Source organism: Schistocerca cancellata, unplaced genomic scaffold (genome assembly GCF_023864275.1).
Source record: "Schistocerca cancellata isolate TAMUIC-IGC-003103 unplaced genomic scaffold, iqSchCanc2.1 HiC_scaffold_422, whole genome shotgun sequence".
Lineage (NCBI taxonomy): Eukaryota > Metazoa > Arthropoda > Insecta > Orthoptera > Acrididae > Schistocerca > Schistocerca cancellata.
In genome coordinates, this window is record NW_026046439.1 from 122,570 (window position 1) to 143,294 (window position 20,725).

Below are 20,725 nucleotides of genomic sequence, written 5' to 3' on the forward strand. Positions count from 1 at the left end.
CAACTGTAAAAAAATCCACTCTCTCACGTTATAGAACGGCGTGCTCCGGACGCATTTCGTGGACACGAACGCCAGCAATGATGAGAGCAAAAGGCGCCTACAAATCCTGTCGTTGCACCACGCACTGTTCTACGGCAATTCACGAAGCAGAAGCTGTTTTCTTTGCAGGCAATGAGTGCAGCCGTCTTCGACACAGGAAACCATTACACGTTTGGCAGCTGTGGGATTGGAACCCACGCCTCCGAAGAGACTGGTGCCTGAAACCAGCACCTTACACCGCTCGGCCACGCTACCTACACAACACGCGCGTCACAAGAGCTGCATCCTACCCCACGAGAACACACAGCAGCGGCACAAAAATGAGACGCAAAAACTGGCAACGGTGGGATTCGAACCCACACCTCCGAAGAGACTGGTGCCTAAAACCAGCGCCTTAGACCGCTCGGCCACGTTACCGTTGGACCACGACCGGCAAAACGTTTCCTTTGTAGTACAAAGAACACTCCGAAATGTAAGTGTCTTGGCAATCGCTGTGCCGTGTATGTCCACTGCTCTCCCACTGGAAGCGTCTCTTTAGGCCATCCACAACAAGAAAATGCCGTGCCCGCCGTATGGGAGCGACGCCACTTGTCTGTAGCTGTCGTAGTTAAGGAGACAGCAGCTCCTGGATTCGAACCCACGCCTACGAAGAGACTGGTGCCTTAAACCAGTGCCTTAGAGCGCTTTTTTTCGTTGTTTTTTTTCCATGCAGCAGATCCACACATGACGTGGCTCACTGGAGTAGTATGCGACATAGGATGGAAAATACAGTTCCCGCCCGGGATCGAACTGGGGGTCCTTCTGCGTGTGAAGCAGACGCGATAACCGCTACACTACTTTTTTTTTATTTTTGAGCGCTCGGCCACGCTACGTGCGCTGCATTGGGCGCCAGTTTTCCCAGCATTTGTAGAAACAGTGCACGTCACAGCTTCCTGTTCTGCTGGCACTGGTTGCTCATCCATCGCACTTCAAACAACTGCCCTTTTCGACTGCAGAGAGCAGCGGACGTCCGCGCTCTGGGAGGCGACATTACATGTTGGTGATGAAGTGGTAGTACAAACTGCGGCCTGCGGAACACGAGTGAAAAATCAAGAGAGCACTGTAATTTCGAGTACTCGTGCACTATCTCTATAGCAACGGCAGCAAGGCAAAACTTTCAAAAGTGCCGTGACCAGGATTCGAACCTGGGTTATTGCGGCCACAACGCAATGTCCTAACCACTAGACGATCACGGCCACGGAGGCGCCCGCCAAAGCAGCTGGCGGGAATGCAAGTGGTGGTACACAGCAAAGCCCAGCCCACAGTGTCACGCCACAGCAGTGTCAGACACGTTCTCCATCACATGTATACAAACAAATGAACGCGCCTGCGCTGTCAGGACACTAACTACAGTGGTTAGCTGCATTCACCTCCGTGGCAATGTCTTGCAGTCCTCCAAGCCTCTTCGCTACAGGTACGTGGCTCGACAACAAGTGGACACACGCCGCATCTCTCTCGCCGTCGGGTGTTGCCGTGAATCATACTTAACGTAGCTTTCTGCACGCGTCAGCGTAGCGTCAGTCGAGCAAAGTCGACACAAGTCGCATAAGAGGAGCAACAAAAACGCGCATTTCCGGTACCGGGAATCGAACCCGGGCCTCCTGGGTGAGAGCCAGGTATCCTAGCCACTAGACCACACCGGATAACGACGGCAGTGCTCTTCCAGCGAACGCAGCAATCACGCACGGTTAACTGACGACAACTGTAAAAAAATCCACTCTCTCACGTTATAGAACGGCGTGCTCCGGACGCATTTCGTGGACACGAACGCCAGCAATGATGAGAGCAAAAGGCGCCTACAAATCCTGTCGTTGCACCACGCACTGTTCTACGGCAATTCACGAAGCAGAAGCTGTTTTCTTTGCAGGCAATGAGTGCAGCCGTCTTCGACACAGGAAACCATTACACGTTTGGCAGCTGTGGGATTGGAACCCACGCCTCCGAAGAGACTGGTGCCTGAAACCAGCACCTTACACCGCTCGGCCACGCTACCTACACAACACGCGCGTCACAAGAGCTGCATCCTACCCCACGAGAACACACAGCAGCGGCACAAAAATGAGACGCAAAAACTGGCAACGGTGGGATTCGAACCCACGCCTCCGAAGAGACTGGTGCCTAAAACCAGCGCCTTAGACCGCTCGGCCACGTTACCGTTGGACCACGACCGGCAAAACGTTTCCTTTGTAGTACAAAGATCACTCCGAAATGTAAGTGTCTTGGCAATCGCTGTGCCGTGTATGTCCACTGCTCTCCCACTGGAAGCGTCTCTTTAGGCCATCCACAACAAGAAAATGCCGTGCCCGCCGTATGGGAGCGACGCCACTTGTCTGTAGCTGTCGTAGTTAAGGAGACAGCAGCTCCTGGATTCGAACCCACGCCTACGAAGAGACTGGTGCCTCAAACCAGTGCCTTAGAGCGCTTTTTTTCGTTGTTTTTTTTCCATGCAGCAGATCCACACATGACGTGGCTCACTGGAGTAGTATGCGACATAGGATGGAAAATACAGTTCCCGCCCGGGATCGAACTGGGGGTCCTTCTGCGTGTGAAGCAGACGCGATAACCGCTACACTCCTTTTTTTAATTTTTGAGCGCTCAGCCACGCTACGTGCGCTGCATTGGGCGCCAGTTTTCCCAGCATTTGTAGAAACAGTGCACGTCACAGCTTCCTGTTCTGCTGGCACTGGTTGCTCATCCATCGCACTTCAAACAACTGCCCTTTTCGACTGCAGAGAGCAGCGGACGTCCGCGCTCTGGGAGGCGACATTACATGTTGGTGATGAAGTGGTAGTACAAACTGCGGCCTGCGGAACACGAGTGAAAAATCAAGAGAGCACTGTAATTTCGAGTACTCGTGCACTATCTCTATAGCAACGGCAGCAAGGCAAAACTTTCAAAAGTGCCGTGACCAGGATTCGAACCTGGGTTATTGCGGCCACAACGCAATGTCCTAACCACTAGACGATCACGGCCACGGAGGCGCCCGCCAAAGCAGCTGGCGGGAATGCAAGTGGTGGTACACAGCAAAGCCCAGCCCACAGTGTCACGCCACAGCAGTGTCAGACACGTTCTCCATCACATGTATACAAACAAATGAACGCGCCTGCGCTGTCAGGACACTAACTACAGTGGTTAGCTGCATTCACCTCCGTGGCAATGTCTTGCAGTCCTCCAAGCCTCTTCGCTACAGGTACGTGGCTCGACAACAAGTGGACACACGCCGCATCTCTCTCGCCGTCGGGTGTTGCCGTGAATCATACTTAACGTAGCTTTCTGCACGCGTCAGCGTAGCGTCAGTCGAGCAAAGTCGAGACAACTCGCATAAGAGGAGCAACAAAAACGCGCATTTCCGGTACCGGGAATCGAACCCGGGCCTCCTGGGTGAGAGCCAGGTATCCTAGCCACTAGACCACACCAGATAACGACAGCAGTGCTCTTCCAGCGAACGCAGCAATCACGCACGGTTAACTGACGACAACTGTAAAAAAATCCACTCTCTCACGTTATAGAACGGCGTGCTCCGGACGCATTTCGTGGACACGAACGCCAGCAATGATGAGAGCAAAAGGCGCCTACAAATCCTGTCGTTGCACCACGCACTGTTCTACGGCAATTCACGAAGCAGAAGCTGTTTTCTTTGCAGGCAATGAGTGCAGCCGTCTTCGACACAGGAAACCATTACACGTTTGGCAGCTGTGGGATTGGAACCCACGCCTCCGAAGAGACTGGTGCCTGAAACCAGCGCCTTACACCGCTCGGCCACGCTACCTACACAACACGCGCGTCACAAGAGCTGCATCCTACCCCACGAGAACACACAGCAGCGGCACAAAAATGAGACGCAAAAACTGGCAACGGTGGGATTCGAACCCACGCCTCCGAAGAGACTGGTGCTTAAAACCAGCGCCTTAGACCGCTCGGCCACGTTACCGTTGGACCACGACCGGCAAAACGTTTCCTTTGTAGTACAAAGATCACTCCGAAATGTAAGTGTCTTGGCAATCGCTGTGCCGTGTATGTCCACTGCTCTCCCACTGGAAGCGTCTCTTTAGGCCATCCACAACAAGAAAATGCCGTGCCCGCCGTATGGGAGCGACGCCATTTGTCTGTAGCTGTCGTAGTTAAGGAGACAGCAGCTCCTGGATTCGAACCCACGCCTACGAAGAGACTGGTGCCTTAAACCAGTGCCTTAGAGCGCTTTTTTTCGTTGTTTTTTTTTTTTCATGCAGCAGATCCACACATGACGTGGCTCACTGGAGTAGTATGCGACATAGGATGGAAAATACAGTTCCCGCCCGGGATCGAACTGGGGGTCCTTCTGCGTGTGAAGCAGACGCGATAACCGCTACACTACTTTTTTTTTATTTTTGAGCGCTCGGCCACGCTACGTGCGCTGCATTGGGCGCCAGTTTTCCCAGCATTTGTAGAAACAGTGCACGTCACAGCTTCCTGTTCTGCTGGCACTGGTTGCTCATCCATCGCACTTCAAACAACTGCCCTTTTCGACTGCAGAGAGCAGCGGACGTCCGCGCTCTGGGAGGCGACATTACATGTTGGTGATGAAGTGGTAGTACAAACTGCGGCCTGCGGAACACGAGTGAAAAATCAAGAGAGCACTGTAATTTCGAGTACTCGTGCACTATCTCTATAGCAACGGCAGCAAGGCAAAACTTTCAAAAGTGCCGTGACCAGGATTCGAACCTGGGTTATTGCGGCCACAACGCAATGTCCTAACCACTAGACGATCACGGCCACGGAGGCGCCCGCCAAAGCAGCTGGCGGGAATGCAAGTGGTGGTACACAGCAAAGCCCAGCCCACAGTGTCACGCCACAGCAGTGTCAGACACGTTCTCCATCACATGTATACAAACAAATGAACGCGCCTGCGCTGTCAGGACACTAACTACAGTGGTTAGCTGCATTCACCTCCGTGGCAATGTCTTGCAGTCCTCCAAGCCTCTTCGCTACAGGTACGTGGCTCGACAACAAGTGGACACACGCCGCATCTCTCTCGCCGTCGGGTGTTGCCGTGAATCATACTTAACGTAGCTTTCTGCACGCGTCAGCGTAGCGTCAGTCGAGCAAAGTCGACACAAGTCGCATAAGAGGAGCAACAAAAACGCGCATTTCCGGTACCGGGAATCGAACCCGGGCCTCCTGGGTGAGAGCCAGGTATCCTAGCCACTAGACCACACCGGATAACGACGGCAGTGCTCTTCCAGCGAACGCAGCAATCACGCACGGTTAACTGACGACAACTGTAAAAAAATCCACTCTCTCACGTTATAGAACGGCGTGCTCCGGACGCATTTCGTGGACACGAACGCCAGCAATGATGAGAGCAAAAGGCGCCTACAAATCCTGTCGTTGCACCACGCACTGTTCTACGGCAATTCACGAAGCAGAAGCTGTTTTCTTTGCAGGCAATGAGTGCAGCCGTCTTCGACACAGGAAACCATTACACGTTTGGCAGCTGTGGGATTGGAACCCACGCCTCCGAAGAGACTGGTGCCTGAAACCAGCACCTTACACCGCTCGGCCACGCTACCTACACAACACGCGCGTCACAAGAGCTGCATCCTACCCCACGAGAACACACAGCAGCGGCACAAAAATGAGACGCAAAAACTGGCAACGGTGGGATTCGAACCCACGCCTCCGAAGAGACTGGTGCCTAAAACCAGCGCCTCAGACCGCTCGGCCACGTTACCGTTGGACCACGACCGGCAAAACGTTTCCTTTGTAGTACAAAGATCACTCCGAAATGTAAGTGTCTTGGCAATCGCTGTGCCGTGTATGTCCACTGCTCTCCCACTGGAAGCGTCTCTTTAGGCCATCCACAACAAGAAAATGCCGTGCCCGCCGTATGGGAGCGACGCCACTTGTCTGTAGCTGTCGTAGTTAAGGAGACAGCAGCCCCTGGATTCGAACCCACGCCTACGAAGAGACTGGTGCCTTAAACCAGTGCCTTAGAGCGCTTTTTTTCGTTGTTTTTTTTCCATGCAGCAGATCCACACATGACGTGGCTCACTGGAGTAGTATGCGACATAGGATGGAAAATACAGTTCCCGCCCGGGATCGAACTGGGGGTCCTTCTGCGTGTGAAGCAGACGCGATAACCGCTACACTACTTTTTTTTTATTTTTGAGCGCTCGGCCACGCTACGTGCGCTGCATTGGGCGCCAGTTTTCCCAGCATTTGTAGAAACAGTGCACGTCACAGCTTCCTGTTCTGCTGGCACTGGTTGCTCATCCATCGCACTTCAAACAACTGCCCTTTTCGACTGCAGAGAGCAGCGGACGTCCGCGCTCTGGGAGGCGACATTACATGTTGGTGATGAAGTGGTAGTACAAACTGCGGCCTGCGGAACACGAGTGAAAAATCAAGAGAGCACTGTAATTTCGAGTACTCGTGCACTATCTCTATAGCAACGGCAGCAAGGCAAAACTTTCAAAAGTGCCGTGACCAGGATTCGAACCTGGGTTATTGCGGCCACAACGCAATGTCCTAACCACTAGACGATCACGGCCACGGAGGCGCCCGCCAAAGCAGCTGGCGGGAATGCAAGTGGTGGTACACAGCAAAGCCCAGCCCACAGTGTCACGCCACAGCAGTGTCAGACACGTTCTCCATCACATGTATACAAACAAATGAACGCGCCTGCGCTGTCAGGACACTAACTACAGTGGTTAGCTGCATTCACCTCCGTGGCAATGTCTTGCAGTCCTCCAAGCCTCTTCGCTACAGGTACGTGGCTCGACAACAAGTGGACACACGCCGCATCTCTCTCGCCGTCGGGTGTTGCCGTGAATCATACTTAACGTAGCTTTCTGCACGCGTCAGCGTAGCGTCAGTCGAGCAAAGTCGAGACAAGTCGCATAAGAGGAGCAACAAAAACGCGCATTTCCGGTACCGGGAATCGAACCCGGGCCTCCTGGGTGAGAGCCAGGTATCCTAGCCACTAGACCACACCGGATAACGACGGCAGTGCTCTTCCAGCGAACGCAGCAATCACGCACGGTTAACTGACGACAACTGTAAAAAAATCCACTCTCTCACGTTATAGAACGGCGTGCTCCGGACGCATTTCGTGGACACGAACGCCAGCAATGATGAGAGCAAAAGGCGCCTACAAATCCTGTCGTTGCACCACGCACTGTTCTACGGCAATTCACGAAGCAGAAGCTGTTTTCTTTGCAGGCAATGAGTGCAGCCGTCTTCGACACAGGAAACCATTACACGTTTGGCAGCTGTGGGATTGGAACCCACGCCTCCGAAGAGACTGGTGCCTGAAACCAGCACCTTACACCGCTCGGCCACGCTACCTACACAACACGCGCGTCACAAGAGCTGCATCCTACCCCACGAGAACACACAGCAGCGGCACAAAAATGAGACGCAAAAACTGGCAACGGTGGGATTCGAACCCACGCCTCCGAAGAGACTGGTGTCTAAAACCAGCGCCTTAGACCGCTCGGCCACGTTACCGTTGGACCACGACCGGCAAAACGTTTCCTTTGTAGTACAAAGATCACTCCGAAATGTAAGTGTCTTGGCAATCGCTGTGCCGTGTATGTCCACTGCTCTCCCACTGGAAGCGTCTCTTTAGGCCATCCACAACAAGAAAATGCCGTGCCCGCCGTATGGGAGCGACGCCACTTGTCTGTAGCTGTCGTAGTTAAGGAGACAGCAGCTCCTGGATTCGAACCCACGCCTACGAAGAGACTGGTGCCTTAAACCAGTGCCTTAGAGCGCTTTTTTTCGTTGTTTTTTTTCCATGCAGCAGATCCACACATGACGTGGCTCACTGGAGTAGTATGCGACATAGGATGGAAAATACAGTTCCCGCCCGGGATCGAACTGGGGGTCCTTCTGCGTGTGAAGCAGACGCGATAACCGCTACACTACTTTTTTTTTATTTTTGAGCGCTCGGCCACGCTACGTGCGCTGCATTGGGCGCCAGTTTTCCCAGCATTTGTAGAAACAGTGCACGTCACAGCTTCCTGTTCTGCTGGCACTGGTTGCTCATCCATCGCACTTCAAACAACTGCCCTTTTCGACTGCAGAGAGCAGCGGACGTCCGCGCTCTGGGAGGCGACATTACATGTTGGTGATGAAGTGGTAGTACAAACTGCGGCCTGCGGAACACGAGTGAAAAATCAAGAGAGCACTGTAATTTCGAGTACTCGTGCACTATCTCTATAGCAACGGCAGCAAGGCAAAACTTTCAAAAGTGCCGTGACCAGGATTCGAACCTGGGTTATTGCGGCCACAACGCAATGTCCTAACCACTAGACGATCACGGCCACGGAGGCGCCCGCCAAAGCAGCTGGCGGGAATGCAAGTGGTGGTACACAGCAAAGCCCAGCCCACAGTGTCACGCCACAGCAGTGTCAGACACGTTCTCCATCACATGTATACAAACAAATGAACGCGCCTGCGCTGTCAGGACACTAACTACAGTGGTTAGCTGCATTCACCTCCGTGGCAATGTCTTGCAGTCCTCCAAGCCTCTTCGCTACAGGTACGTGGCTCGACAACAAGTGGACACACGCCGCATCTCTCTCGCCGTCGGGTGTTGCCGTGAATCATACTTAACGTAGCTTTCTGCACGCGTCAGCGTAGCGTCAGTCGAGCAAAGTCGAGACAAGTCGCATAAGAGGAGCAACAAAAACGCGCATTTCCGGTACCGGGAATCGAACCCGGGCCTCCTGGGTGAGAGCCAGGTATCCTAGCCACTAGACCACACCGGATAACGACGGCAGTGCTCTTCCAGCGAACGCAGCAATCACGCACGGTTAACTGACGACAACTGTAAAAAAATCCACTCTCTCACGTTATAGAACGGCGTGCTCCGGACGCATTTCGTGGACACGAACGCCAGCAATGATGAGAGCAAAAGGCGCCTACAAATCCTGTCGTTGCACCACGCACTGTTCTACGGCAATTCACGAAGCAGAAGCTGTTTTCTTTGCAGGCAATGAGTGCAGCCGTCTTCGACACAGGAAACCATTACACGTTTGGCAGCTGTGGGATTGGAACCCACGCCTCCGAAGAGACTGGTGCCTGAAACCAGCACCTTACACCGCTCGGCCACGCTACCTACACAACACGCGCGTCACAAGAGCTGCATCCTACCCCACGAGAACACACAGCAGCGGCACAAAAATGAGACGCAAAAACTGGCAACGGTGGGATTCGAACCCACGCCTCCGAAGAGACTGGTGCCTAAAACCAGCGCCTTAGACCGCTCGGCCACGTTACCGTTGGACCACGACCGGCAAAACGTTTCCTTTGTAGTACAAAGATCACTCCGAAATGTAAGTGTCTTGGCAATCGCTGTGCCGTGTATGTCCACTGCTCTCCCACTGGAAGCGTCTCTTTAGGCCATCCACAACAAGAAAATGCCGTGCCCGCCGTATGGGAGCGACGCCACTTGTCTGTAGCTGTCGTAGTTAAGGAGACAGCAGCTCCTGGATTCGAACCCACGCCTACGAAGAGACTGGTGCCTTAAACCAGTGCCTTAGAGCGCTTTTTTTCGTTGTTTTTTTTCCATGCAGCAGATCCACACATGACGTGGCTCACTGGAGTAGTATGCGACATAGGATGGAAAATACAGTTCCCGCCCGGGATCGAACTGGGGGTCCTTCTGCGTGTGAAGCAGACGCGATAACCGCTACACTACTTTTTTTTTATTTTTGAGCGCTCGGCCACGCTACGTGCGCTGCATTGGGCGCCAGTTTTCCCAGCATTTGTAGAAACAGTGCACGTCACAGCTTCCTGTTCTGCTGGCACTGGTTGCTCATCCATCGCACTTCAAACAACTGCCCTTTTCGACTGCAGAGAGCAGCGGACGTCCGCGCTCTGGGAGGCGACATTACATGTTGGTGATGAAGTGGTAGTACAAACTGCGGCCTGCGGAACACGAGTGAAAAATCAAGAGAGCACTGTAATTTCGAGTACTCGTGCACTATCTCTATAGCAACGGCAGCAAGGCAAAACTTTCAAAAGTGCCGTGACCAGGATTCGAACCTGGGTTATTGCGGCCACAACGCAATGTCCTAACCACTAGACGATCACGGCCACGGAGGCGCCCGCCAAAGCAGCTGGCGGGAATGCAAGTGGTGGTACACAGCAAAGCCCAGCCCACAGTGTCACGCCACAGCAGTGTCAGACACGTTCTCCATCACATGTATACAAACAAATGAACGCGCCTGCGCTGTCAGGACACTAACTACAGTGGTTAGCTGCATTCACCTCCGTGGCAATGCCTTGCAGTCCTCCAAGCCTCTTCGCTACAGGTACGTGGCTCGACAACAAGTGGACACACGCCGCATCTCTCTCGCCGTCGGGTGTTGCCGTGAATCATACTTAACGTAGCTTTCTGCACGCGTCAGCGTAGCGTCAGTCGAGCAAAGTCGAGACAAGTCGCATAAGAGGAGCAACAAAAACGCGCATTTCCGGTACCGGGAATCGAACCCGGGCCTCCTGGGTGAGAGCCAGGTATCCTAGCCACTAGACCACACCGGATAACGACGGCAGTGCTCTTCCAGCGAACGCAGCAATCACGCACGGTTAACTGACGACAACTGTAAAAAAATCCACTCTCTCACGTTATAGAACGGCGTGCTCCGGACGCATTTCGTGGACACGAACGCCAGCAATGATGAGAGCAAAAGGCGCCTACAAATCCTGTCGTTGCACGACGCACTGTTCTACGGCAATTCACGAAGCAGAAGCTGTTTTCTTTGCAGGCAATGAGTGCAGCCGTCTTCGACACAGGAAACCATTACACGTTTGGCAGCTGTGGGATTGGAACCCACGCCTCCGAAGAGACTGGTGCCTGAAACCAGCGCCTTACACCGCTCGGCCACGCTACCTACACAACACGCGCGTCACAAGAGCTGCATCCTACCCCACGAGAACACACAGCAGCGGCACAAAAATGAGACGCAAAAACTGGCAACGGTGGGATTCGAACCCACGCCTCCGAAGAGACTGGTGCCTAAAACCAGCGCCTTAGACGGCTCGGCCACGTTACCGTTGGACCACAACCGGCAAAACATTTCCTTTGTAGTACAAAGATCACTCCGAAATGTAAGTGTCTTGGCAATCGCTGTGCCGTGTATGTCCACTGCTCTCCCACTGGAAGCGTCTCTTTAGGCCATCCACAACAAGAAAATGCCGTGCCCGCCGTATGGGAGCGACGCCACTTGTCTGTAGCTGTCGTAGTTAAGGAGACAGCAGCTCCTGTATTCGAACCCACGCCTACGAAGAGACTGGTGCCTTAAACCAGTGCCTTAGAGCGCTTTTTTTCGTTGTTTTTTTTCCATGCAGCAGATCCACACATGACGTGGCTCACTGGAGTAGTATGCGACATAGGATGGAAAATACAGTTCCCGCCCGGGATCGAACTGGGGGTCCTTCTGCGTGTGAAGCAGACGCGATAACCGCTACACTACTTTTTTTTTTATTTTTGAGCGCTCGGCCACGTTACGTGCGCTGCATTGGGCGCCAGTTTTCCCAGCATTTGTAGAAACAGTGCACGTCACAGCTTCCTGTTCTGCTGGCACTGGTTGCTCATCCATCGCACTTCAAACAACTGCCCTTTTCGACTGCAGAGAGCAGCGGACGTCCGCGCTCTGGGAGGCGACATTACATGTTGGTGATGAAGTGGTAGTACAAACTGCGGCCTGCGGAACACGAGTGAAAAATCAAGAGAGCACTGTAATTTCGAGTACTCGTGCACTATCTCTATAGCAACGGCAGCAAGGCAAAACTTTCAAAAGTGCCGTGACCAGGATTCGAACCTGGGTTATTGCGGCCACAACGCAATGTCCTAACCACTAGACGATCACGGCCACGGAGGCGCCCGCCAAAGCAGCTGGCGGGAATGCAAGTGGTGGTACACAGCAAAGCCCAGCCCACAGTGTCACGCCACAGCAGTGTCAGACACGTTCTCCATCACATGTATACAAACAAATGAACGCGCCTGCGCTGTCAGGACACTAACTACAGTGGTTAGCTGCATTCACCTCCGTGGCAATGCCTTGCAGTCCTCCAAGCCTCTTCGCTACAGGTACGTGGCTCGACAACAAGTGGACACACGCCGCATCTCTCTCGCCGTCGGGTGTTGCCGTGAATCATACTTAACGTAGCTTTCTGCACGCGTCAGCGTAGCGTCAGTCGAGCAAAGTCGAGACAAGTCGCATAAGAGGAGCAACAAAAACGCGCATTTCCGGTACCGGGAATCGAACCCGGGCCTCCTGGGTGAGAGCCAGGTATCCTAGCCACTAGACCACACCGGATAACGACGGCAGTGCTCTTCCAGCGAACGCAGCAATCACGCACAGTTAACTGACGGCAACTGTAAAAAAATCCACTCTCTCACGTTATAGAACGGCGTGCTCCGGACGCATTTCGTGGACACGAACGCCAGCAATGATGAGAGCAAAAGGCGCCTACAAATCCTGTCGTTGCACCACGCACTGTTCTACGGCAATTCACGAAGCAGAAGCTGTTTTCTTTGCAGGCAATGAGTGCAGCCGTCTTCGACACAGGAAACCATTACACGTTTGGCAGCTGTGGGATTGGAACCCACGCCTCCGAAGAGACTGGTGCCTGAAACCAGCGCCTTACACCGCTCGGCCACGCTACCTACACAACACGCGCGTCACAAGAGCTGCATCCTACCCCACGAGAACACACAGCAGCGGCACAAAAATGAGACGCAAAAACTGGCAACGGTGGGATTCGAACCCACGCCTCCGAAGAGACTGGTGCCTAAAACCAGCGCCTTAGACGGCTCGGCCACGTTACCGTTGGACCACAACCGGCAAAACATTTCCTTTGTAGTACAAAGATCACTCCGAAATGTAAGTGTCTTGGCAATCGCTGTGCCGTGTATGTCCACTGCTCTCCCACTGGAAGCGTCTCTTTAGGCCATCCACAACAAGAAAATGCCGTGCCCGCCGTATGGGAGCGACGCCACTTGTCTGTAGCTGTCGTAGTTAAGGAGACAGCAGCTCCTGTATTCGAACCCACGCCTACGAAGAGACTGGTGCCTTAAACCAGTGCCTTAGAGCGCTTTTTTTCGTTGTTTTTTTTCCATGCAGCAGATCCACACATGACGTGGCTCACTGGAGTAGTATGCGACATAGGATGGAAAATACAGTTCCCGCCCGGGATCGAACTGGGGGTCCTTCTGCGTGTGAAGCAGACGCGATAACCGCTACACTACTTTTTTTTTTATTTTTGAGCGCTCGGCCACGTTACGTGCGCTGCATTGGGCGCCAGTTTTCCCAGCATTTGTAGAAACAGTGCACGTCACAGCTTCCTGTTCTGCTGGCACTGGTTGCTCATCCATCGCACTTCAAACAACTGCCCTTTTCGACTGCAGAGAGCAGCGGACGTCCGCGCTCTGGGAGGCGACATTACATGTTGGTGATGAAGTGGTAGTACAAACTGCGGCCTGCGGAACACGAGTGAAAAATCAAGAGAGCACTGTAATTTCGAGTACTCGTGCACTATCTCTATAGCAACGGCAGCAAGGCAAAACTTTCAAAAGTGCCGTGACCAGGATTCGAACCTGGGTTATTGCGGCCACAACGCAATGTCCTAACCACTAGACGATCACGGCCACGGAGGCGCCCGCCAAAGCAGCTGGCGGGAATGCAAGTGGTGGTACACAGCAAAGCCCAGCCCACAGTGTCACGCCACAGCAGTGTCAGACACGTTCTCCATCACATGTATACAAACAAATGAACGCGCCTGCGCTGTCAGGACACTAACTACAGTGGTTAGCTGCATTCACCTCCGTGGCAATGCCTTGCAGTCCTCCAAGCCTCTTCGCTACAGGTACGTGGCTCGACAACAAGTGGACACACGCCGCATCTCTCTCGCCGTCGGGTGTTGCCGTGAATCATACTTAACGTAGCTTTCTGCACGCGTCAGCGTAGCGTCAGTCGAGCAAAGTCGAGACAAGTCGCATAAGAGGAGCAACAAAAACGCGCATTTCCGGTACCGGGAATCGAACCCGGGCCTCCTGGGTGAGAGCCAGGTATCCTAGCCACTAGACCACACCGGATAACGACGGCAGTGCTCTTCCAGCGAACGCAGCAATCACGCACAGTTAACTGACGGCAACTGTAAAAAAATCCACTCTCTCACGTTATAGAACGGCGTGCTCCGGACGCATTTCGTGGACACGAACGCCAGCAATGATGAGAGCAAAAGGCGCCTACAAATCCTGTCGTTGCACCACGCACTGTTCTACGGCAATTCACGAAGCAGAAGCTGTTTTCTTTGCAGGCAATGAGTGCAGCCGTCTTCGACACAGGAAACCATTACACGTTTGGCAGCTGTGGGATTGGAACCCACGCCTCCGAAGAGACTGGTGCCTGAAACCAGCGCCTTACACCGCTCGGCCACGCTACCTACACAACACGCGCGTCACAAGAGCTGCATCCTACCCCACGAGAACACACAGCAGCGGCACAAAAATGAGACGCAAAAACTGGCAACGGTGGGATTCGAACCCACGCCTCCGAAGAGACTGGTGCCTAAAACCAGCGCCTTAGACGGCTCGGCCACGTTACCGTTGGACCACAACCGGCAAAACATTTCCTTTGTAGTACAAAGATCACTCCGAAATGTAAGTGTCTTGGCAATCGCTGTGCCGTGTATGTCCACTGCTCTCCCACTGGAAGCGTCTCTTTAGGCCATCCACAACAAGAAAATGCCGTGCCCGCCGTATGGGAGCGACGCCACTTGTCTGTAGCTGTCGTAGTTAAGGAGACAGCAGCTCCTGTATTCGAACCCACGCCTACGAAGAGACTGGTGCCTTAAACCAGTGCCTTAGAGCGCTTTTTTTCGTTGTTTTTTTTCCATGCAGCAGATCCACACATGACGTGGCTCACTGGAGTAGTATGCGACATAGGATGGAAAATACAGTTCCCGCCCGGGATCGAACTGGGGGTCCTTCTGCGTGTGAAGCAGACGCGATAACCGCTACACTACTTTTTTTTTTATTTTTGAGCGCTCGGCCACGTTACGTGCGCTGCATTGGGCGCCAGTTTTCCCAGCATTTGTAGAAACAGTGCACGTCACAGCTTCCTGTTCTGCTGGCACTGGTTGCTCATCCATCGCACTTCAAACAACTGCCCTTTTCGACTGCAGAGAGCAGCGGACGTCCGCGCTCTGGGAGGCGACATTACATGTTGGTGATGAAGTGGTAGTACAAACTGCGGCCTGCGGAACACGAGTGAAAAATCAAGAGAGCACTGTAATTTCGAGTACTCGTGCACTATCTCTATAGCAACGGCAGCAAGGCAAAACTTTCAAAAGTGCCGTGACCAGGATTCGAACCTGGGTTATTGCGGCCACAACGCAATGTCCTAACCACTAGACGATCACGGCCACGGAGGCGCCCGCCAAAGCAGCTGGCGGGAATGCAAGTGGTGGTACACAGCAAAGCCCAGCCCACAGTGTCACGCCACAGCAGTGTCAGACACGTTCTCCATCACATGTATACAAACAAATGAACGCGCCTGCGCTGTCAGGACACTAACTACAGTGGTTAGCTGCATTCACCTCCGTGGCAATGTCTTGCAGTCCTCCAAGCCTCTTCGCTACAGGTACGTGGCTCGACAACAAGTGGACACACGCCGCATCTCTCTCGCCGTCGGGTGTTGCCGTGAATCATACTTAACGTAGCTTTCTGCACGCGTCAGCGTAGCGTCAGTCGAGCAAAGTCGAGACAAGTCGCATAAGAGGAGCAACAAAAACGCGCATTTCCGGTACCGGGAATCGAACCCGGGCCTCCTGGGTGAGAGCCAGGTATCCTAGCCACTAGACCACACCGGATAACGACGGCAGTGCTCTTCCAGCGAACGCAGCAATCACGCACAGTTAATTGACGGCAACTGTAAAAAAATCCACTCTCTCACGTTATAGAACGGCGTGCTCCGGACGCATTTCGTGGACACGAACGCCAGCAATGATGAGAGCAAAAGGCGCCTACAAATCCTGTCGTTGCACCACGCACTGTTCTACGGCAATTCACGAAGCAGAAGCTGTTTTCTTTGCAGGCAATGAGTGCAGCCGTCTTCGACACAGGAAACCATTACACGTTTGGCAGCTGTGGGATTGGAACCCACGCCTCCGAAGAGACTGGTGCCTGAAACCAGCGCCTTACACCGCTCGGCCACGCTACCTACACAACACGCGCGTCACAAGAGCTGCATCCTACCCCACGAGAACACACAGCAGCGGCACAAAAATGAGACGCAAAAACTGGCAACGGTGGGATTCGAACCCACGCCTCCGAAGAGACTGGTGCCTAAAACCAGCGCCTTAGACCGCTCGGCCACGTTACCGTTGGACCACGACCGGCAAAACGTTTCCTTTGTAGTACAAAGATCACTCCGAAATGTAAGTGTCTTGGCAATCGCTGTGCCGTGTATGTCCACTGCTCTCCCACTGGAAGCGTCTCTTTAGGCCATCCACAACAAGAAAATGCCGTGCCCGCCGTATGGGAGCGACGCCACTTGTCTGTAGCTGTCGTAGTTAAGGAGACAGCAGCTCCTGGATTCGAACCCACGCCTACGAAGAGACTGGTGCCTTAAACCAGTGCCTTAGAGCGCTTTTTTTCGTTGTTTTTTTTCCATGCAGCAGATCCACACATGACGTGGCTCACTGGAGTAGTATGCGACATAGGATGGAAAATACAGTTCCCGCCCGGGATCGAACTGGGGGTCCTTCTGCGTGTGAAGCAGACGCGATAACCGCTACACTACTTTTTTTTTATTTTTGAGCGCTCGGCCACGCTACGTGCGCTGCATTGGGCGCCAGTTTTCCCAGCATTTGTAGAAACAGTGCACGTCACAGCTTCCTGTTCTGCTGGCACTGGTTGCTCATCCATCGCACTTCAAACAACTGCCCTTTTCGACTGCAGAGAGCAGCGGACGTCCGCGCTCTGGGAGGCGACATTACATGTTGGTGATGAAGTGGTAGTACAAACTGCGGCCTGCGGAACACGAGTGAAAAATCAAGAGAGCACTGTAATTTCGAGTACTCGTGCACTATCTCTATAGCAACGGCAGCAAGGCAAAACTTTCAAAAGTGCCGTGACCAGGATTCGAACCTGGGTTATTGCGGCCACAACGCAATGTCCTAACCACTAGACGATCACGGCCACGGAGGCGCCCGCCAAAGCAGCTGGCGGGAATGCAAGTGGTGGTACACAGCAAAGCCCAGCCCACAGTGTCACGCCACAGCAGTGTCAGACACGTTCTCCATCACATGTATACAAACAAATGAACGCGCCTGCGCTGTCAGGACACTAACTACAGTGGTTAGCTGCATTCACCTCCGTGGCAATGTCTTGCAGTCCTCCAAGCCTCTTCGCTACAGGTACGTGGCTCGACAACAAGTGGACACACGCCGCATCTCTCTCGCCGTCGGGTGTTGCCGTGAATCATACTTAACGTAGCTTTCTGCACGCGTCAGCGTAGCGTCAGTCGAGCAAAGTCGAGACAAGTCGCATAAGAGGAGCAACAAAAACGCGCATTTCCGGTACCGGGAATCGAACCCGGGCCTCCTGGGTGAGAGCCAGGTATCCTAGCCACTAGACCACACCGGATAACGACGGCAGTGCTCTTCCAGCGAACGCGGCAATCACGCACGGTTAACTGACGACAACTGTAAAAAAATCCACTCTCTCACGTTATAGAACGGCGTGCTCCGGACGCATTTCGTGGACACGAACGCCAGCAATGATGAGAGCAAAAGGCGCCTACAAATCCTGTCGTTGCACCACGCACTGTTCTACGGCAATTCACGAAGCAGAAGCTGTTTTCTTTGCAGGCAATGAGTGCAGCCGTCTTCGACACAGGAAACCATTACACGTTTGGCAGCTGTGGGATTGGAACCCACGCCTCCGAAGAGACTGGTGCCTGAAACCAGCGCCTTACACCGCTCGGCCACGCTACCTACACAACACGCGCGTCACAAGAGCTGCATCCTACCCCACGAGAACACACAGCAGCGGCACAAAAATGAGACGCAAAAACTGGCAACGGTGGGATTCGAACCCACGCCTCCGAAGAGACTGGTGCCTAAAACCAGCGCCTTAGACCGCTCGGCCACGTTACCGTTGGACCACAACCGGCAAAACATTTCCTTTGTAGTACAAAGATCACTCCGAAATGTAAGTGTCTTGGCAATCGCTGTGCCGTGTATGTCCACTGCTCTCCCACTGGAAGCGTCTCTTTAGGCCATCCACAACAAGAAAATGCCGTGCCCGCCGTATGGGAGCGACGCCACTTGTCTGTAGCTGTCGTAGTTAAGGAGACAGCAGCTCCTGTATTCGAACCCACGCCTACGAAGAGACTGGTGCCTTAAACCAGTGCCTTAGAGCGCTTTTTTTCGTTGTTTTTTTTCCATGCAGCAGATCCACACATGACGTGGCTCACTGGAGTAGTATGCGACATAGGATGGAAAATACAGTTCCCGCCCGGGATCGAACTGGGGGTCCTTCTGCGTGTGAAGCAGACGCGATAACCGCTACACTACTTTTTTTTTATTTTTGAGCGCTCGGCCACGTTACGTGCGCTGCATTGGGCGCCAGTTTTCCCAGCATTTGTAGAAACAGTGCACGTCACAGCTTCCTGTTCTGCTGGCACTGGTTGCTCATCCATCGCACTTCAAACAACTGCCCTTTTCGACTGCAGAGAGCAGCGGACGTCCGCGCTCTGGGAGGCGACATTACATGTTGGTGATGAAGTGGTAGTACAAACTGCGGCCTGCGGAACACGAGTGAAAAATCAAGAGAGCACTGTAATTTCGAGTACTCGTGCACTATCTCTATAGCAACGGCAGCAAGGCAAAACTTTCAAAAGTGCCGTGACCAGGATTCGAACCTGGGTTATTGCGGCCACAACGCAATGTCCTAACCACTAGACGATCACGGCCACGGAGGCGCCCGCCAAAGCAGCTGGCGGGAATGCAAGTGGTGGTACACAGCAAAGCCCAGCCCACAGTGTCACGCCACAGCAGTGTCAGACACGTTCTCCATCACATGTATACAAACAAATGAACGCGCCTGCGCTGTCAGGACACTAACTACAGTGGTTAGCTGCATTCACCTCCGTGGCAATGTCTTGCAGTCCTCCAAGCCTCTTCGCTACAGGTACGTGGCTCGACAACAAGTGGACACACGCCGCATCTCTCTCGCCGTCGGGTGTTGCCGTGAATCATACTTAACGTAGCTTTCTGCACGCGTCAGCGTAGCGTCAGTCGAGCAAAGTCGAGACAAGTCGCATAAGAGGAGCAACAAAAACGCGCATTTCCGGTACCGGGAATCGAACCCGGGCCTCCTGGGTGAGAGCCAGGTATCCTAGCCACTAGACCACACCGGATAACGACGGCAGTGCTCTTCCAGCGAACGCAGCAATCACGCACAGTTAACTGACGGCAACTGTAAAAAAATCCACTCTCTCACGTTATAGAACGGCGTGCTCCGGACGCATTTCGTGGACACGAACGCCAGCAATGATGAGAGCAAAAGGCGCCTACAAATCCTGTCGTTGCACCACGCACTGTTCTACGGCAATTCACGAAGCAGAAGCTGTTTTCTTTGCAGGCAATGAGTGCAGCCGTCTTCGACACAGGAAACCATTACACGTTTGGCAGCTGTGGGATTGGAACCCACGCCTCCGAAGAGACTGGTGCCTGAAACCAGCGCCTTACACCGCTCGGCCACGCTACCTACACAACACGCGCGTCACAAGAGCTGCATCCTACCCCACGAGAACACACAGCAGCGGCACAAAAATGAGACGCAAAAACTGGCAACGGTGGGATTCGAACCCACGCCTCCGAAGAGACTGGTGCCTAAAACCAGCGCCTTAGACCGCTCGGCCACGTTACCGTTGGACCACAACCGGCAAAACATTTCCTTTGTAGTACAAAGATCACTCCGAAATGTAAGTGTCTTGGCAATCGCTGTGCCGTGTATGTCCACTGCTCTCCCACTGGAAGCGTCTCTTTAGGCCATCCACAACAAGAAAATGCCGTGCCCGCCGTATGGGAGCGACGCCACTTGTCTGTAGCTGTCGTAGTTAAGGAGACAGCAGCTCCTGTATTCGAACCCACGCCTACGAAGAGACTGGTGCCTTAAACCAGTGCCTTAGAGCGCTTTTTTTCGTTGTTTTTTTTCCATGCAGCAGATCCACACATGACGTGGCTCACTGGAGTAGTATGCGACATAGGATGGAAAATACAGTTCCCGCCCGGGATCGAACTGGGGGTCCTTCTGCGTGTGAAGCAGACGCGATAACCGCTACACTACTTTTTTTTTATTTTTGAGCGCTCGGCCACGTTACGTGCGCTGCATTGGGCGCCAGTTTTCCCAGCATTTGTAGAAACAGTGCACGTCACAGCTTCCTGTTCTGCTGGCACTGGTTGCTCATCCATCGCACTTCAAACAACTGCCCTTTTCGACTGCAGAGAGCAGCGGACGTCCGCGCTCTGGGAGGCGACATTACATGTTGGTGATGAAGTGGTAGTACAAACTGCGGCCTGCGGAACACGAGTGAAAAATCAAGAGAGCACTGTAATTTCGAGTACTCGTGCACTATCTCTATAG

At 53.4% G+C, this 20,725-nt stretch overlaps 41 non-coding genes across 41 annotated transcripts; all 41 read right to left on the reverse strand.

Annotated features, from left to right (window-relative positions):
• Positions 1-374: 374 nt before the first annotated feature.
• Positions 375-456, reverse strand: Trnal-uag (transfer RNA leucine (anticodon UAG)). The gene has a single exon. It is a non-coding gene; the product is annotated as a tRNA-Leu (tRNA).
• A 746-nt stretch (positions 457-1,202) lies between these two features.
• On the reverse strand, positions 1,203-1,274 carry Trnah-gug (transfer RNA histidin (anticodon GUG)). Its single transcript has one exon. It is a non-coding gene; the product is annotated as a tRNA-His (tRNA).
• A 375-nt stretch (positions 1,275-1,649) lies between these two features.
• Positions 1,650-1,721, reverse strand: Trnae-cuc (transfer RNA glutamic acid (anticodon CUC)). Its single transcript has one exon. It is a non-coding gene; the product is annotated as a tRNA-Glu (tRNA).
• Positions 1,722-2,151: 430 nt separating this feature from the next.
• Positions 2,152-2,233, reverse strand: Trnal-uag (transfer RNA leucine (anticodon UAG)). Its single transcript has one exon. It is a non-coding gene; the product is annotated as a tRNA-Leu (tRNA).
• Positions 2,234-2,978: 745 nt separating this feature from the next.
• On the reverse strand, positions 2,979-3,050 carry Trnah-gug (transfer RNA histidin (anticodon GUG)). The gene has a single exon. It is a non-coding gene; the product is annotated as a tRNA-His (tRNA).
• A 375-nt stretch (positions 3,051-3,425) lies between these two features.
• Positions 3,426-3,497, reverse strand: Trnae-cuc (transfer RNA glutamic acid (anticodon CUC)). Its single transcript has one exon. It is a non-coding gene; the product is annotated as a tRNA-Glu (tRNA).
• Positions 3,498-3,765: 268 nt separating this feature from the next.
• Positions 3,766-3,847, reverse strand: Trnal-cag (transfer RNA leucine (anticodon CAG)). The gene has a single exon. It is a non-coding gene; the product is annotated as a tRNA-Leu (tRNA).
• An 80-nt stretch (positions 3,848-3,927) lies between these two features.
• On the reverse strand, positions 3,928-4,009 carry Trnal-uaa (transfer RNA leucine (anticodon UAA)). The gene has a single exon. It is a non-coding gene; the product is annotated as a tRNA-Leu (tRNA).
• Positions 4,010-4,758: 749 nt separating this feature from the next.
• Trnah-gug (transfer RNA histidin (anticodon GUG)) lies at positions 4,759-4,830 on the reverse strand. Its single transcript has one exon. It is a non-coding gene; the product is annotated as a tRNA-His (tRNA).
• A 375-nt stretch (positions 4,831-5,205) lies between these two features.
• Trnae-cuc (transfer RNA glutamic acid (anticodon CUC)) lies at positions 5,206-5,277 on the reverse strand. The gene has a single exon. It is a non-coding gene; the product is annotated as a tRNA-Glu (tRNA).
• A 430-nt stretch (positions 5,278-5,707) lies between these two features.
• Positions 5,708-5,789, reverse strand: Trnal-uag (transfer RNA leucine (anticodon UAG)). The gene has a single exon. It is a non-coding gene; the product is annotated as a tRNA-Leu (tRNA).
• A 746-nt stretch (positions 5,790-6,535) lies between these two features.
• On the reverse strand, positions 6,536-6,607 carry Trnah-gug (transfer RNA histidin (anticodon GUG)). Its single transcript has one exon. It is a non-coding gene; the product is annotated as a tRNA-His (tRNA).
• A 375-nt stretch (positions 6,608-6,982) lies between these two features.
• On the reverse strand, positions 6,983-7,054 carry Trnae-cuc (transfer RNA glutamic acid (anticodon CUC)). The gene has a single exon. It is a non-coding gene; the product is annotated as a tRNA-Glu (tRNA).
• Positions 7,055-7,484: 430 nt separating this feature from the next.
• Trnal-uag (transfer RNA leucine (anticodon UAG)) lies at positions 7,485-7,566 on the reverse strand. Its single transcript has one exon. It is a non-coding gene; the product is annotated as a tRNA-Leu (tRNA).
• Positions 7,567-8,312: 746 nt separating this feature from the next.
• Trnah-gug (transfer RNA histidin (anticodon GUG)) lies at positions 8,313-8,384 on the reverse strand. The gene has a single exon. It is a non-coding gene; the product is annotated as a tRNA-His (tRNA).
• Positions 8,385-8,759: 375 nt separating this feature from the next.
• Trnae-cuc (transfer RNA glutamic acid (anticodon CUC)) lies at positions 8,760-8,831 on the reverse strand. The gene has a single exon. It is a non-coding gene; the product is annotated as a tRNA-Glu (tRNA).
• Positions 8,832-9,261: 430 nt separating this feature from the next.
• On the reverse strand, positions 9,262-9,343 carry Trnal-uag (transfer RNA leucine (anticodon UAG)). Its single transcript has one exon. It is a non-coding gene; the product is annotated as a tRNA-Leu (tRNA).
• A 746-nt stretch (positions 9,344-10,089) lies between these two features.
• Positions 10,090-10,161, reverse strand: Trnah-gug (transfer RNA histidin (anticodon GUG)). Its single transcript has one exon. It is a non-coding gene; the product is annotated as a tRNA-His (tRNA).
• Positions 10,162-10,536: 375 nt separating this feature from the next.
• Trnae-cuc (transfer RNA glutamic acid (anticodon CUC)) lies at positions 10,537-10,608 on the reverse strand. The gene has a single exon. It is a non-coding gene; the product is annotated as a tRNA-Glu (tRNA).
• A 268-nt stretch (positions 10,609-10,876) lies between these two features.
• Positions 10,877-10,958, reverse strand: Trnal-cag (transfer RNA leucine (anticodon CAG)). Its single transcript has one exon. It is a non-coding gene; the product is annotated as a tRNA-Leu (tRNA).
• An 80-nt stretch (positions 10,959-11,038) lies between these two features.
• On the reverse strand, positions 11,039-11,120 carry Trnal-uag (transfer RNA leucine (anticodon UAG)). The gene has a single exon. It is a non-coding gene; the product is annotated as a tRNA-Leu (tRNA).
• Positions 11,121-11,867: 747 nt separating this feature from the next.
• On the reverse strand, positions 11,868-11,939 carry Trnah-gug (transfer RNA histidin (anticodon GUG)). Its single transcript has one exon. It is a non-coding gene; the product is annotated as a tRNA-His (tRNA).
• Positions 11,940-12,314: 375 nt separating this feature from the next.
• Positions 12,315-12,386, reverse strand: Trnae-cuc (transfer RNA glutamic acid (anticodon CUC)). The gene has a single exon. It is a non-coding gene; the product is annotated as a tRNA-Glu (tRNA).
• A 268-nt stretch (positions 12,387-12,654) lies between these two features.
• Trnal-cag (transfer RNA leucine (anticodon CAG)) lies at positions 12,655-12,736 on the reverse strand. Its single transcript has one exon. It is a non-coding gene; the product is annotated as a tRNA-Leu (tRNA).
• Positions 12,737-12,816: 80 nt separating this feature from the next.
• Positions 12,817-12,898, reverse strand: Trnal-uag (transfer RNA leucine (anticodon UAG)). The gene has a single exon. It is a non-coding gene; the product is annotated as a tRNA-Leu (tRNA).
• A 747-nt stretch (positions 12,899-13,645) lies between these two features.
• Positions 13,646-13,717, reverse strand: Trnah-gug (transfer RNA histidin (anticodon GUG)). Its single transcript has one exon. It is a non-coding gene; the product is annotated as a tRNA-His (tRNA).
• A 375-nt stretch (positions 13,718-14,092) lies between these two features.
• Trnae-cuc (transfer RNA glutamic acid (anticodon CUC)) lies at positions 14,093-14,164 on the reverse strand. The gene has a single exon. It is a non-coding gene; the product is annotated as a tRNA-Glu (tRNA).
• Positions 14,165-14,432: 268 nt separating this feature from the next.
• Positions 14,433-14,514, reverse strand: Trnal-cag (transfer RNA leucine (anticodon CAG)). The gene has a single exon. It is a non-coding gene; the product is annotated as a tRNA-Leu (tRNA).
• An 80-nt stretch (positions 14,515-14,594) lies between these two features.
• Positions 14,595-14,676, reverse strand: Trnal-uag (transfer RNA leucine (anticodon UAG)). The gene has a single exon. It is a non-coding gene; the product is annotated as a tRNA-Leu (tRNA).
• Positions 14,677-15,423: 747 nt separating this feature from the next.
• Positions 15,424-15,495, reverse strand: Trnah-gug (transfer RNA histidin (anticodon GUG)). Its single transcript has one exon. It is a non-coding gene; the product is annotated as a tRNA-His (tRNA).
• A 375-nt stretch (positions 15,496-15,870) lies between these two features.
• Trnae-cuc (transfer RNA glutamic acid (anticodon CUC)) lies at positions 15,871-15,942 on the reverse strand. Its single transcript has one exon. It is a non-coding gene; the product is annotated as a tRNA-Glu (tRNA).
• A 268-nt stretch (positions 15,943-16,210) lies between these two features.
• Positions 16,211-16,292, reverse strand: Trnal-cag (transfer RNA leucine (anticodon CAG)). Its single transcript has one exon. It is a non-coding gene; the product is annotated as a tRNA-Leu (tRNA).
• Positions 16,293-16,372: 80 nt separating this feature from the next.
• Trnal-uag (transfer RNA leucine (anticodon UAG)) lies at positions 16,373-16,454 on the reverse strand. The gene has a single exon. It is a non-coding gene; the product is annotated as a tRNA-Leu (tRNA).
• A 746-nt stretch (positions 16,455-17,200) lies between these two features.
• Trnah-gug (transfer RNA histidin (anticodon GUG)) lies at positions 17,201-17,272 on the reverse strand. Its single transcript has one exon. It is a non-coding gene; the product is annotated as a tRNA-His (tRNA).
• Positions 17,273-17,647: 375 nt separating this feature from the next.
• On the reverse strand, positions 17,648-17,719 carry Trnae-cuc (transfer RNA glutamic acid (anticodon CUC)). Its single transcript has one exon. It is a non-coding gene; the product is annotated as a tRNA-Glu (tRNA).
• A 268-nt stretch (positions 17,720-17,987) lies between these two features.
• Positions 17,988-18,069, reverse strand: Trnal-cag (transfer RNA leucine (anticodon CAG)). Its single transcript has one exon. It is a non-coding gene; the product is annotated as a tRNA-Leu (tRNA).
• An 80-nt stretch (positions 18,070-18,149) lies between these two features.
• On the reverse strand, positions 18,150-18,231 carry Trnal-uag (transfer RNA leucine (anticodon UAG)). The gene has a single exon. It is a non-coding gene; the product is annotated as a tRNA-Leu (tRNA).
• A 746-nt stretch (positions 18,232-18,977) lies between these two features.
• Trnah-gug (transfer RNA histidin (anticodon GUG)) lies at positions 18,978-19,049 on the reverse strand. The gene has a single exon. It is a non-coding gene; the product is annotated as a tRNA-His (tRNA).
• Positions 19,050-19,424: 375 nt separating this feature from the next.
• Trnae-cuc (transfer RNA glutamic acid (anticodon CUC)) lies at positions 19,425-19,496 on the reverse strand. The gene has a single exon. It is a non-coding gene; the product is annotated as a tRNA-Glu (tRNA).
• A 268-nt stretch (positions 19,497-19,764) lies between these two features.
• Positions 19,765-19,846, reverse strand: Trnal-cag (transfer RNA leucine (anticodon CAG)). Its single transcript has one exon. It is a non-coding gene; the product is annotated as a tRNA-Leu (tRNA).
• Positions 19,847-19,926: 80 nt separating this feature from the next.
• Trnal-uag (transfer RNA leucine (anticodon UAG)) lies at positions 19,927-20,008 on the reverse strand. The gene has a single exon. It is a non-coding gene; the product is annotated as a tRNA-Leu (tRNA).
• Between the last annotated feature and the right edge of the window lie 717 nt (positions 20,009-20,725).